The sequence below is a fragment of the Ambystoma mexicanum genome, chromosome 4q (genome assembly GCF_040938575.1).
Source record: "Ambystoma mexicanum isolate Mex_15411 chromosome 4q, UKY_AmexF1_1, whole genome shotgun sequence".
NCBI lineage: Eukaryota > Metazoa > Chordata > Amphibia > Caudata > Ambystomatidae > Ambystoma > Ambystoma mexicanum.
This window is the reverse complement of record NC_090928.1, coordinates 515,753,501-515,769,289: the sequence shown is the minus strand read 5'-3', so window position 1 is coordinate 515,769,289 and position 15,789 is coordinate 515,753,501. Positions and strand designations below refer to the sequence as shown.

Here is a 15,789-nt window from a genome sequence, read left to right as displayed (position 1 = left end):
ATGGATTCTGATTGAATTATTCTTTGAAAATTCGAGACAAGCAGGATCATGTGACAATCAGCTAAAATGTGTGCTTTTATGTACTTCCTGGCGGGATAAATAGTAGGGAGATAACTACCTCTGACATTTCCCCTTGTAGCTAGCTTGATGCCCAAAGGAAGACTTGATGAAAATTATCAGCAAAATCTCTGCTTTAATGATCTTATACTTTTTCTTTTTTTGTTTTTGTTCTAAGGATTACTACACTCATCTATAAGGATTTTGATGTTGTGAAATGAAAATATGTTTTCTTTTTCTCTATAGAATTTTACCAAGTTGCTGTCTACAAAGTCTTGCTTATATTGTGTTTTATATAAGTAGTACTTTCTACTGAATGTTATACAGAATTCTATAGTGTAGTTTTATTCTGTCTCTTATCGAAAGGTCTACGTTTTATATTCTGTTTGAATTATTTGTATTTTTCTACTTCTATTTGTACTAGAAAACAAGTATCTATATGTTTGTGAAGGTTCTTTTGAGCCAAACACCAATAAAAGACTCCAAAATATATGAATACCCTATCATGGTTCTCAAAAAATATATTTTCACAAGACTTTGAATTAAGGAACTAGACAACACAAGCAAAAACCCAAATTCAAGTGCTCCAGGACCAGCTAAAACCTTCTTACTCTGATCCAGGAAGTTAGGTTGGCCCCTGCAAGGGTTCCTTAACCTCCAGTCATCAGCCTGGTGGCTGTGCAAGCATCTGGCAGAGTTTTAGACCTTGGTCCACAGCAGTTCTCCCCCAATGTTCCATGGATGGTTAAGTGACAGAGCTTCCCTCTGCCTTGGCTACACCTGTCTTCACCTCTACGGCAGAGGACTTTGTACTGGACTGCATTCACAACAGGGTTCCAGAGATGTCTTCTTCGCGGTATCCAGCAAAGAATCAAAGATGGACTGGGAGACTCCTTCCTTATAAAGGCAAAAGGTCACAGGTAGGTGGACAGAAGCAAACCTACTGTAACGTGTCAAAACCCTGTCACTTTTACAAGTGACCCATGTCTTCTTTTATCATACCAGAGTGCTGTCTTCTGCAACAAATGGAAGGGACAGGAAGAAAATAGAGCTCCACAGCAGAGCAAGATGGTGGAACTCTTTCTCAGATCCATGTCACTCTCTCAAGCTACCCTAACTGTATGCCCTTCCCAAGCCTGCACTTCAAAAGCCCTTTGGTGTTAAGCACCCTGGTGTTGGCAGGCCTTTCAAAGGTGGTCTTCTGGTGAGAGCGCCTGTGGCATAAAGGAAGGAGTTAACATTCCTCACAGGGAGTCAAAGGAATATAGCATCCTGCCTATTGTCTCACTTCAAGCAGTGCAGACAGCCAGATTGATATAAATGCACATTTCTCTCACATCGCTGGTCTGGGCTTACTGGGCTGACATTTGTATGATATCAGATATGTTTGGCTTTAATAAGTATGTGGTCTTATCAGGCACTATACCATAACCAGGTGTAGCTTATTCCTAGAGTTTACCCTGCCACCAGATGGATGAGTAAACCATTACTATATATTTGACCAGAGGTGCACAAGTTAAAATGCAGCCTCTGTCTGCAGTGACTCTGGGTCACAGCAGCTGTCAGGACTGCTCATGTGACCATTTAACCTGCCCTGTGCCACTGAAGAGTAGTAGCTGCAGTTGCCAGAAGACTAGTGCAGAAAAGGCACATGTATGCACATGGATGCACTATGCATCTGTCTGTTGCCCTGACAAGCAATTAGCAGTAAACATTACTATTGGAAGGTTCACACCCAGACTACTGAGTATTGTGACTAATGCATGTAGTGATTACATAAGATGAGTATATTTTGCATGTTCATTATGAGAAAATGTTATAATTATCAAGACAGGTGCGATCCTTCAAAAATCAACTGTTGGCCCTTGCAGGCCAGATCTTCCTTTCTATGCGTCAAATCCCCTCACAGAAAACTAACTTTTGGTGTTGAGATTGTGCTCGCCTGAGTGCAAGAGGTGCCCTCACTGTTCTTTTCAGTAGGAGCTCACAAGCCATGTGTCTGGGATCTCCCTTCATGTTTTTGGGAGGCTTTCTTGGAAGACGGGTCAGAACCTCTGTCCTTAGCCTCCGTGCGTGTACTGTTATCAGATGCCACTGCAACTGCTTTGGGTGTGCTCACCTGAGCTTTTATTTTGACTGGATTACTCATGTACGTGCCAGTAACTTTTGCAGGCTACCTAGGTTGAAAGATACTCTTGTTCACTAGATGCTGGTGTAGCTCTGCTTCCAAGTTGTCAGGGACATGCTCACATGAAACCAAATTAAACACTTGTTTAAAAGTGTTCATCTGATTGCACTATAAAGAGAAGTAATCACAAATATAACATTTTAAAAAAGTACCTCATAACAAGCTACATCAGAATGCCAGGGCCGTACTACTGGGGTGTGGTGGTAGGCTGGCAATGGGCCAATCAGTGACGCTGGATGGCGTGACGAAATCTGGCTGCCATTCTCTGTGCCTGTGTATTAACAAATCGGGCCAAAACCCAATGTTTTTTGTTTTCGGGGGAGCAAACTCGCAAAAGGGTTGAATCACAAGGATCAAAGGAGACAGTACCAGGGACCTGGTACTGAGGAGTTGCTTACCCCTCACTACTCTATATCAGAGCAAGGTTGGATATAATCCTAGTCACACATACATGTAATTATCTAACAGTAGTCATTCGTGTCAGCCAGACAAAAGACCGAGGGTAGAGAGAGGAGGCATACCTGAGAATAATTTTAATTCAAAATTCAGAACATTAAAAAGCTACAAAATACGACATGTGTACAGATATAAAACAGATACAAGTGGTGTGAAAAACAAAACATATAAGGCAAGGCTTCGGGGGGCAGAGAGCCTTAGAGAGAAACAAAAACAGGTGAAATGACTTGATACACCTTCATTTTCTAATACAAAAATGTTGCAAAATGGCAAAATTTAGCATTTGCTGAGATATAAAGTGTCGACATGTTTCGGCCAATCGTCATATGGGACATTTTCTCAAGTGTCCATACAGAATCTAGTTGTAGTGGCCATCATCAGGACAAGACATTTCTTCAAATACAGCCTTATAAGTGATTCGATGTGGGTATCACGCACATCTAAAAAAATACACATATATATAAAAATTAATCACAATGCATGAAAAACATTTACATATATCTTAAAACTAAGTAACAATAACAATGTAACCTTTAGTCTTAAAAACTACCCTATATAGGCTGTTTTAATAGCCCAGCATATTTTTTGAAAACACACTCCAATAGTGTCTTGTGCCCCGAACACATTCAAATACATGCGGTGCAACATATCCCAGGAGTTTTCCAGTGGGAGCATAAATTTGTGTGACATAGAAAAATTGGATCCAACTCTTACCAGTAGCTACTGAATAGAGTGTGATCAGTGAAAAAACCATCCATGGCTCTTGTACAGACGAAAGTATAGCACGATCTTCTTGCTACAATGGTCGTCCAGAGGATTCAAAGTACACTCTACATGAACGAGAAAATTTATTCCCAGTGTTAATTTCATTTTATCTCATTTTAGGCCCAAAACTGTTTTTAATATAGTTTGAGGCAGTATGTGCTGTTGGCAGTCACTAAACCACAGGTTTACATAGGTTGACATATTTTCTTTCTAACCTAGCCTGAGAACAACTAATTATAGGATATTTTAACGTAATTACTTCGATATTTATCATTTAAATGGTGTCAAAAAATGAAAAAACAATGAAAAAACAAATGTATCACAGGTCAAAAGACTAATCATCTATCCTAACAAAGCATCAGAGTTATTAATTCAAAAAGGGGAGAAAAAAGTGGAGTCTGGCCCTTGTACAAGAAAAAATGTATCGCAGTGCGCACCTTTGATATTCCAGAACACAGTCGCCAGCGGTTTTCTAATGGGCTACGGGCACGGTTGTGTCAACGTTATGCAGCCAAGTGGAATTTATACCACGCAAGTCCGAGACAGTTAAACGGTTAGTTCGCAGAAAATCTGCAAGATGTAGAAAGAGAACTAATCAGCTTAGCAGCTCGGTAGGAATCGAGCACTTAACTTTAAACACGGTAAAGGACCGACGCTTACCTTAATATCCTGCAAGGGCCTACGGGTCCTCTTGTCCTCACCGCTGTGTACCAAGTGGTCAGAGAGGTGTTGTGGGAGGAGGCTTTTAAATACGTGTATCAATCACGTGATATTGGGTAGAACCTTTTTTTCTTTAAAGGTACAGTGTGTGTCCCCATCTGATACGGGGGAAGACAACCTGGACTGCAATTGTCCAAGTGTAGAGATGTTCCACGGAGATATATACACACAAAGTAAATTCAAAAGTAAATTAAAAAGAAAGCCCTGGGACGATGGAGTGTCCCAACAGGAAAAATATAACTCGAAGCACGTGGTGTATACACGTGTTTAAAGGGAGCTGATGAAAAAATGAGTCCCGAGGAGAGGTCTGAGCGTATTAGCGTCAACCCCTCACAAGGTAATCAAATAACCAAGGGTCAGAAAAAACGCACCGGGGTCGTAGAGTGTCCGATGGTGAAGTGTCTGCAGATTATTTATCACGTCACGTAATCAGGTTATTCCATTCCACCGAGGAGTTGAGCCCCTGATTTACCGTATTTAGCGTGTATATCAACCTTTGTTCAGCCCGGCTGAGAGACAAATCTCTATTTCCTCCTCTTGGTGAGGGGGATATTTTTTGAATTACAAACCATTTGAAGTCCGTGTAATGGTGCTTAGCTATGGTGTAATGGGAGACCATGGGTTTATTCTCGGTTTTGTTCTTTAGGCATGACCTATGTTCGCAGATTCTAAGTCGAACAGTGCGGCTAGTTTTTCCTATATACAATAGGTTGCACGGACATTTAATTCCGTATATCAGCCAATCTGAAGCACAGTTGGAGAAAGATCTCAAATTCCAAACTTTGCCGTTTAGGTCAATGGACTTACAATTGTCTGTTAGGTCACAAACTGAGCAGTGGCCACATTTAAAATGGCCCACTACAGGAGGAAGATTCCACAAAGTGGATTGTGCTGAAAGGGGGCGGGTGGCAGGGTACGTATGGACCAAAAAATCTTTAACGTTTTTTTGGCGCTTGAAAGCAAACCTCGGTTGTGGGGGACTAAACTCATCCGTAGTCAGGATATGCCATTGTTGTTTAATCACTTTGTGCAAAGTATTGCTAATGGGGCTAAAAGTGCTGACGCACGTAATCCTGTCCTCTTTTGTCGAGGGTTCATGTTGAAGGCATCTAGCTCTATTAGCATATTTAGCTCTTTTATATGCTCGGTTAATGCATTTATTAGGATACCCCCTAGCAGACAGGCGCTGTTTCAAGTCTCTGCCTTCTCGAGCAAAATCTTCTAGATCAGTACAGTTTCTTCTGAGTCTCAGAAATTGCCCAATAGGTAGGTTCTCACGTAAACTTCGAGGATGAAAGCTGTTATACCTGAGGAGAGTATTCTTATCTGTGGGTTTACGGAAAAGGCTCGTATTAAGAGTCCCATCTTCCGTTTTAAAAATGAGAAGATCCAGAAAGGAAATAGTGGTGGCGTGAAACATCATAGTGAATTTGATGTGTGGGTTATGGTTATTGAGCCATTCTAGAAAACAATGCAAGCGGGGAAGATCCCCCTGCCAGATCATAAATACATCGTCTATATAACGGCACCATTTCAAGATATCTTTTTTGAAAGGATTAGACGAATGGTAGATGGAAGTGGTTTCAAAATGATCCATAAATAAGTTAGCCAAATCTGGCGCAAAGGTTGCCCCCATACTTGTACCATGGATTTGTTTATAGAAGGTCCCTTCGTACAAGAAGAAATTTTCTGTCAAAGCGATTCTAATGCATTCCATAATAAATGGTGTGGGTACTTTTAGCAATGTATCAGTACGTTGATTTAAAAAGAGCTCCATTATTGTAAGACATTCTCCTTGTGGAATGCTTGTATAGAGCGACGTCACGTCTAAGGTAACCAGGAGATCATTGGTATTGAGATGGATCTCGGAGACTAAATTAATCATACTGGTGGTATCTTTTACATAGGAGTTCATGTGTAGCACAAAGGGTCTAAGGAACCAGTCTGCATAGATAGAAAGTGGCTCTAGGATAGAATTGATGGCTGATACAATAGGTCTCCCAGGTGGAACCAATGCATTTTTATGGACCTTGGGGAGGAGGTAAAATGCAGGGGTGACAGGTGATGTTTTTATGAGAAACTGATGTTCATCCTGATCTATCCATTCCTCTTGCAGAGCATGGTCCATCAGGCTCTTGATTTCTGCACCGATGGAAGCTGTAGGATCATGATTCAGTCTACGATAAAAATCAGGATTGTTCAGTTGGAGCATCACTTCTGTGGAATAAAGTGTGGTATCCCAAAGAACAATTCCTCCGCCCTTATCGGCGGGTTTTATTAGGAAAGTCGTGTTCTTTTGTAGAACATCAAGGGCCAGCCGTTCACTGTGGCTCAAATTGTCTCTATGGTGGTTTTTGTCTTTTAGGAGATGTTTTGTTTTTTCTAAAATCTTATTTTCAAATGCTAAAATGGCCGGGCTAACCATAGCATTGGAGGGAGTGAAGTGTGAAGGCACTTTAAGGCCGGTTGTACTGGGTATTTTAGTAGAGGATAAACCATCTTTAAAGAAATATTTTAAACGAATCAGGCGAAAGAATTTGTGTAGTTCAACCTGAGTGTCAAAATCTTTGGCTCTAGTAGTGGGGACGAAACTCAGTCCATTTTTCAGGACCGATATTTCTGCCTCAGTAAGAATGTGGTTTGATAAATTAAAAATCGGAATCACCAATTTTTATATATATGTGTATTTTTTTAGATGTGCGTGATACCCACATCGAATCACTTATAAGGCTGTATTTGAAGAAATGTCTTGTCCTGATGATGGCCACTACAACTAGATTCTGTATGGACACTTGAGAAAATGTCCCATATGACGATTGGCCGAAACATGTCGACACTTTATATCTCAGCAAATGCTAAATTTTGCCATTTTGCAACATGTTTGTATTAGAAAATGAAGGTGTATCAAGTAATTTCACCTGTTTTTGTTTCTCTCTAAGGCTCTCTGCCCCCCGAAGCCTTGCCTTATATGTTTTGTTTTTCACACCACTTGTATCTGTTTTATATCTGTACACATGTCGTATTTTGTAGCTTTTTAATGTTCTGAATTTTGAATTAAAATTATTCTCAGGTATGCCTCCTCTCTCTACCCTCGGTCTTTTGTCTGGCTGACACGAATGACTACTGTTAGATAATTACATGTATGTGTGACTAGGATTATATCCAACCTTGCTCTGATATAGAGTAGTGAGGGGTAAGCAACTCCTCAGTACCAGGTCCCTGGTACTGTCTCCTTTGATTCTCTGTGCCTGACACATCTGGACATATGTGATCCCTGCTTTTAATCTCACCACCATTTTGTGCAGAATCTAGCGGTAAAAGGTCTGGTGTCTGCTTTGGGTCTACGGCTGGCGGCCCGTAGGGTCGTAGCTGAGCAGGTATTGGCAGCAGGCGGGGTTGGTATTTGTCAGGGATCCCTTTCTGCAGGGTGGGGGGAAGATTGAGTGTGGAGGCCTTCCTGTGGAGGTGTGCCCCGGGTGCGGGCCAGGTATTACTTATGTGAGATTGGGGGTTGAAGGCTCCATCCAACACATTATTTGACATTATTGCAATTTGATTGTATTACAAAACAACAGTAGAATGTTGATTAAGTGTTTGTACTTCATCAGAGTTCGGTTTCTGCACTCGATTGAAATATGGAGATAATATTGTATTGTATTTATTGGTTCTGATCACGCTAGCACTGAATGAGAAAGCAGCACTAGCACAGTGGTTAAGTGTTGGTCTTTGAGTCTGGTAATCAAATTTCGGGTCCCACCCTCGGCAATTGATTGAGTTATCAGGTTGTCAAGTACCTTTTATATTTGTTTAATTGTTTTACAATTTAAAGGATTAGAGGAGATTAGACTGAGCAGTTGTCTTACATGTTATATGATTAAATGTAATGCTCCTCATTAAGTAATGCAAATTGCTTTACATTGCAACTTCAGGTAATTCATTTTAAATAGAAAAAGTAGAATATTGAGAAAAACATGCTGGCCTGCAGACTGTAATGGAAAAAAAGGAAGGAAAGGGTGTTTTTGCCTGTTTGTTGCCTTGTGAAAGGGAAATATAATAAACTGTTCAAATTGGATTTTAGAATTCTATAACAAAATAATACACAGACAAGTAGTACAATTTACACAAGAGTGCTTGTATATTTATGAACAGATCACACATATGGTCAGATTGTCATTATGAGTACATATAATGTAAATAGCACATTTCTAATACATGGGACAAAATATATCTCATGTAGCTTTTTACATTCTATGAACCTAAGCCGTGAACTTCAGTTCTCCTCAAACGGTACGTTTGTGGAAGTATCCACTTTTTTGAAAGCAGGGTTCCAGATCCCATCACATTCACTTTGATGAAGGCATTACAATGGCTAATGGCACATCTGTGTTTATCTTAAGACAAAGTACTTATTTTAAAATTACACAGAATACACCAAATGTAAGACTTGCAATGGGGATTCAGCCCAAATCTATGGACTTCTATTTTTAAGTTGATAGGAAGGTCAATGAGATCAGTGTCAGGTGTATTAATAAGTACATTCTTCATGCAAGATTCCTCGAGCAAATCCTTACCTTTAACCCTGGCAGAGCAATAAGACATTTGAAGGATGTATCAGTTTCATTAATACAGCCAATTATAATTCTTCTTTTTTTTTTACACTAGATGGGCCTGTTTTTACAAGGGGCAAGCAACATATGTTATGCAAGACAACATTCAAAAGCAAAATCTGCAATGGCAAATAGCATGCATTTAAAGTGACTAGGGGGAATACATTTTTAGTTGGAACTTTGGCACCATTGGCCCAATTAAAAAAACAGAAAGAGAATGTTTCAATTATGCATACATTTGCATATTTTAACAACTCTGTTTTGCACACACTGTCAAAAACATAAAGGATGTCTCTGAATTCTGAATATTCACGTAATTCTGAAAACAAATATGTCATATTAATATCACATGTACATACTGGGAATTATTAGAAAAGTTGCATTTTAGTCCAATTGTATTCCACATTCCTGTCCCATTAACCACACCCAGTAATGCTGTGATGACACACAAAATTCAATGGGCAAATGAAAGCTAGGAGAAAGCCCCTCAGAGGTGTAAGTGAAGGGAAAAATCACAGGATCTGTCCAATCCAAATTTCCTGTATCAAATGATGCTGCATGAGTGGGTTTTGTGGGTGTTTAAGCTAAAAAAAGCCTGTCAGACATGAGAAGAGAAGGCCAGAACTTAAAATAGGAAGTAGCTTGTGGGAAGTCCCCTCAACTGGCTTTCCTAGATGGGATAGACTACAGTGGCCTTTTCCAAGACAGAATCAGATAACCTCACAGGGATTTTGTTAGCAGGTGTACAGACTGAAAGGAAGAGCTTGCCTGAGAGTGCTGCATGGAGCTGGTTGCTGTTCCGACCTGTCCTGGGCCTTGGAAAGACAAACCAAAGTGAGTCAATTGATCCCAGAGTAAAATGTCCCAAGAATTAATTAAATCCCAGGGGGCAATTGAAAGTGTTTTGGGGGGAACCCTGTCTATAAGCTATATCAGTGAAACGGGCAATATATTACAAGGCATATTTACTTTGTTATTGATAATTAAAACTGAAACTGTAGGTAGCTTCACCCTAATAGGTCTTTTCTCCAGCAGTTGTGGATCTCAGGTGGCCTTAAACATCCCAAATTGAAATGTGGAATGACAAGACTTTGTGATTAGTGTCTGCCATAGTCAGAAAATGAATTGCAATCTATTCCTTAATGAGCATATTGAATTGGGAAGTTGTGAGGGGGACCTTGATTCCTTAAGTATAGTGTGAGGGTTCAGCGCTACTGTCCCAACATTCCCAAAATAAACAGAATTTATGAACCCTGGCATTTAAATAAAATGAAAAATTCCAACCAAGTTAACACCACAAAGAAAGACAGTGTCCAACATTTTAGATTTGAAGTAGCCAAAGAATAAGGTAACAATATGTGAATGGCTTTAGAGATAAATAAGAACATTGTTTTGTTTCCAACTTTATTTTGACAGCTGGTTCACCTTTTGATATCCAGCGGGTTCTGGTTTGGTGACAGCTGTAATTCTATATTGTAGATTGTGTGAATTAACCAGTGTGGAATAGTCATCCATATATGTTTTTGAGGTGTGGATGTGTACGGGAATTAGAATTAAACAAATGGTGAGACAATAGCAGTGTTGATCTTTCTGTAGACAAGCTAGCTGTATTTATATGATATATTGTGGGTGACTTTCTCAGCATTGAAAGTTAGGGGAGCACCTTTAATTCCTTGATTTATTGTTGTAAATAAAACACATATTTAGATTAATACAGCTGTTTCTTGTCCCAGATTGTGGGGTTGGGTTGTTGCTTTGGTGAGAGTATTACATTTGGATCATTCTTCTGTCAAAAGAATCCTTAGACTAATACATATCTGACATAGATACATTTCAAACAAATGCTAATAACACTGGCACAAAGCATGCATGTAAGGGATGTGTTGTGTTATAAATGGAGTGGCACAAAAGCAACTTTAGAGGAGCATGAGAGGAGATCAAGGAGTACTAAGGTAAGAGCAGCTGGTCACTGAAAAGAATCCACAATCCTATTTGAGGTCAATATAGGAGCCAGCTCAAATAGTGCCACATCCAATGAGTTCCTTGATACACTGATGGGTGCAGTACGAGGCAGTAGCATCGTGCAGGTGATAGAGAAAATAAAGGGTATGGCATACCTGATTCAGGCATGAGTGAGAAATCAGGGCATGTGGCAGAGATTAATCCAAGCCCTAGAAAGGAGTACCCCTGAAGGCAGCTTTTCCTCTGTTAGCAAAGAGGCGTAGTGGAAAGGGCTACGGGTCCAAAAGATAAACGGATGCCAGTGGTACAAGAACTTGTTGAAATGGAAGCAGAGGGTGAGTTCAGTGTACCGATGGTGGCAGGAGTTCCCCACCCATGGAAAACATGCTAATGTTAGATACAGTTGATGGTAGCACATCCTTCCCACACCAAGCATGGCCTCACTACCCATGGGCCTTCTTGTGGCCTCAGAAAACACGAAATGGGGTTGCAGTGGATGCTTGGAGGAAATGCAGCTCTGGACATGGCACTTCGAGAGGCCAGGGTCTCATACCATAGCCAGTGACTATGGGCCACGGATGGGTGTCCGTTATGGTGTAGGTCTTGGCCCAAGATTTGTAATGTGCACATAATATTGGGGGTAGGGCTTCAGTAATAGCAGGGACACTGTTAGCTGTGGGTGATGATTGATAGTGCCAATTGGCATGTCAAATCAAGCTACTAAGGAGGCCTCCAGGGTGGTACCAGCCACAGCCGTTGTGGGGCCAGTTGCCCTTGTACCAAAAGTAGGTTCTGTGTTTTCCCACCTGCCCACCACAGTATTAGTGTTTCAGGGAATAGAGTGTGGGGACGGGTTTGGCGGTGTAAAGGGCACATGGAAAAATATACTAGGCTTGATTCAAAGGAGAAATGTTGAGGTAACAGTTTTGTTTACTTCTAACAGTGGTCCCTGAGGATTGGGCCCATCTCGTGAAATTGCCAGGAGGAACTCATGAGAGGGTTCCAACCCAGGAAGGCCTGAAGGGGGTCGGGGAGTAGGACGGGGAGATAGTGAGTTCATAAAGGGTTCTCTTGCCTCCTGTGATTGCTCCAGGGCATATGGGAGTGCCTGGAAGCATGCAACCCCTCACGCCTAATGAAATTCACAGTTTTGCCAAATTTGCTCTTGATTAGATGTGTAGTATGTTGCTTAGAATAGCAATTGCTATTAGACAATTTTATAATAAATTTGGTCAAGTGATTTGCAAAAAATATGGAATATATTGTGCTGCCTGGCGGGCACTGCCCATTGCGTGTCCACTCCGTTATGAACAATGCCTGGAAAATATCTCCCACAGGAGTATAGTACTTAAAGTACGCACATGAATTTCAGCTGTACAGAAGCTACAGCAATTTGGGGATTTTTTGCTGAAACTGGGATTTAGATATCTGACTGTTTCTTTCAAATTTAGATTGTCATAAATTCCTGGCAATGTAAATCTCCACAATGGCCTCTTTGCATATGTTGTAAAATATCTCTCAGCCTCTCAGACTCTTGAAACCCACTGCAAAGAGTATAGCATGCAAGAATTACATCCTCCCTACCATCCCATTTGAGTTGTGGAGGCAAATTTTGATGCCCGGTGGGGGTGGGGTGTCAGGTGGTCATGATGGGGCTATGCCAGTAATGGTCACTATAATCACTTACATGGAGCTGCAGCCACAACCTTTCATTGCCAGCAATGTTTGCTTTAAGCCACTTTTACATAGCTGTGGCTAGAATACACTCCTATGCCAATAATGGCCGCTGTAAATCTCTTGCATGAGGCTGTGGCCAGAATCTATGTGAGTCTTGCAAGTGATTTACAGTGGCCACTACCCATTGTGACAGGACATAGGTGCAGCCCGAATCAATTTATGCCAGAAACGGTCACTATAATTCACATGCATGAATCTGTGGTCACAGACAATCCAGGACAGTAATGGTAACTGTAAATCACTTTAATGAAGTTGCAGTTACAATTTATCTATATCAGTAATGGTCAATTTAATGTCATTTCATGAAACTGTGGCCAAAGCTTGCACAATCGATGCCAGAAATGGTTAGTTTAAATTACATTCATGAGCTGAGCTAAACACACATGCATGCCTTGGAGTCATGCTCACACTCATGCCCAGAAAATCACAAACACAGTCAAACACACATGTGTGCACACAAAAAAACACACTCTGACACTAACATACGAATACATTCATGCACACTCACTCTCCCTAAAAACTCTTGTGTGCACTCACAACAATCTTTTAAACTTCTTTCCGTAGGTTATGTGTTGATCTGGCTGCAGTGTTCATGAGGAGAAAGAGGGCGGGAACAAATCAAAGCAGTGCTGGTGCAACCTGGAAAGACTTCAACATGTGAGGTATACTGGATGCTCTCATCCTAACGTGGTTGCTTAGCAATGTGGTAATCAGTGCTGCACGCACATTCTGGTGCCTGTGCACTTTTTCTTTCTTTAACAGCGACTGAAGCCCACAATCCCTTTAAGAGTCATGGCAGAAGTGCACTGGAGACTGGGGAGGTACCGCGGTTCCATGTAATAATGTCACCACAAAAATCTCGCCATGTAAAAATATTGCCGAAACTTTTCCCGGCGATATTATTTACGGCGACCATATATATGGGGATAATATTACCTGATACCGGTACCGCAGTGGCAACTGACTCTGCTCCTCCCCTGCCTTTGCCACTGTTTTTGCAGTCATCACGGGGAGTGCAAGTTCCAGTCTGAGAACTCCAACAAGGATTGCAGCATCTTATACCAAGTAATTATTTTCATGCCGACCCTTCAAGGCTTTTCAAAACGATACTTCCCCTTACACCAGAGTTTACAAGGAAATATGATCATTGGACCAATCGTTATATTCCTTATAATTGTAATTATTTCATTCAATGGTGCAAGAAGTGCCTCCATTTTACAAAGCAATTGATGTAGTCCACCTATATATCTTTTTAATTTACTTTTTGCCTTTCAACGATGTTCACAGCATGCTGGATTTTGTTCGAACTAGGGCACCAGATAACAATACAAATCCACCATATTGAGACCAGCAATTCCTATCCCCCCCTCTAATGTCACCTACATACATTACCAGATTCTGAGTTGTGTCCCAATTAATAGTAAACTGATTACAGGCAATATATCTGGCTGGAGCAGCAATCGGTATTTGCAGCCCAGAGTGGATTGATAAATCAGCATTGTATCTTCACCATATGCAAATAGCTAGAGTGGGACATGTCCCCATGTTGGCAGAACATTTCCTAAAGTGACAACAGCCTGGGTTTCGCCCATTGTCTATAAATTAAAAAGTAAAGGGGCAAACAACACCCATGCTTCAATCCTCAGTTGTTTAAATGGTATCACATCATTCCCCTTTTCAGCCCACAGCAACCAATACTCATACCTCAGCCATAATAATCTCATGAAGTATGTCTGACATACCCCAATTCTTCAATTTACTCTAGTGTATGCCAACAATGATTAAGGCATTGTCTTGGTGTTATATAGCAGGAAATTCCAATCCTTCCTGCACCCCACAATTGGCATTTAGATTTTGTATTTGTAAACATCTGTATATATGAATGTATCCTACCCTATGTGTTTGCTTGTTTCCCACCTTCCCATTCCATTCTTACCCCTTAGCGCTTTGAAGCATTGTGGCTTGTAATTAGGCGCTTTACAAAACAATAATAAAATAATAATAAAATAAACCCCAGGCATTCTGGCAGAAAAAACGTACTTTCATGTTATAGTTGCCTTTCACTGGTCAGCCGCAGTTGTTTTTAATTCAATTCAACTATCAATGCCCTGGTAAAGAAATGTTTCCATCATCTTTCCTCACTCAGATTTTTAATGCTATTCCTCACCTTCATGCAAAGGACGATTTCCGTCATATCACTTGTTTTTTTTATTAAGAATAGGCTACACCAACAGACTATATATCTTGTTATGCTAGATTACATCAGAGCAAGGAAATTCAATGCATCCCGAACACAGCAGCAAGGATACTACACAGACTCAATAGGAGGGAACACATAACACCAGCCATAAGAGCTCTCCATTGGCTACCCTTCAAAACAAAGAATCCACATCAAAGTTTATTTTTTATTTATTTAGTTTTTTTTTTTGGTTCACCTACAGGGTCCTGCAGGGCAAGAGAGCCAGATTAATCCAAGGAAAGTTCATCCAGTTCCAACCAATAAGTAACTAAGTTCCAGGGATGTTTGATTATAGGCTTCGCTAGAAGAGAGATAGAGGGATGCAGGATCAGCTTTTTCCAACATGTGACCAAATTCTGCAATGCCCCTCCAAAGGAAATCCACACAATCCAGTTAGAGGAAAACGCTGATGATGTGGATTTTCAATGCCTACTCAACTAAGATACCATCCAGAAACCAGAGAGCCCTCTGCGCGTAATGCCAATCAGCAAGTTGTACCCAAGCGCACTGAATATGCTTACCCTTTGAGCCTTGGGCATATTACCACGAAATTTCATTCGGGCTCCAATCCACCACCACAGTGCTATTTATGCCACAAAATGACTTCTGCTCTCTGCTGCCACACAGGTTACCAGATTTGCAGTCTTATCGCAGCGTCAGGCACTCCACCCCTAGTTAGTTTACACATGGACCTCACGCCAAGTGCCACATAATATGCCACACCAAGCTGTGACCGGTGCCTCGGCACCTATGCAATATGGTCAATTTAAAAGGAACTATATCCGCTCTCTGATGTTCTCACGGCAGCCTTTGCTAACGATACCAATTGACTACTCAAGTTCTTTGCTCAAACACAGTAAACTAACCACAGTGAACTCCTTTCAGAGGGTATATTACAGAGGTCTGCAACATACAGCTCTCCAGATGCTGTGGACTACAACTTCCATGACGCCTCATCATTGTCTAGCATGTCTAGGGCCGATAGGCGATGTTTTCAAAAGCATCTGGAGAGCCAGAGGTTGCAGACCCCTGGATTCCATTTGAATGCTGTAGGCTCC

General features: G+C 41.0%; 1 long non-coding RNA gene across 1 annotated transcript in view; it reads right to left on the bottom strand.

Moving 5' to 3' along the window:
- Positions 1-2,756: 2,756 nt before the first annotated feature.
- LOC138467809 (uncharacterized) overlaps positions 2,757-15,789 on the bottom strand; it is a 56,380-nt gene continuing 43,347 nt past the window's right edge. The window contains exons 3-4 of the long non-coding RNA XR_011268147.1: positions 3,416-3,531; positions 2,757-3,141 (exon numbers count right to left, since the gene is read on the bottom strand). This is a non-coding gene — a long non-coding RNA (uncharacterized lncRNA). The remainder of the gene's footprint in view (positions 3,142-3,415; positions 3,532-15,789) is intronic.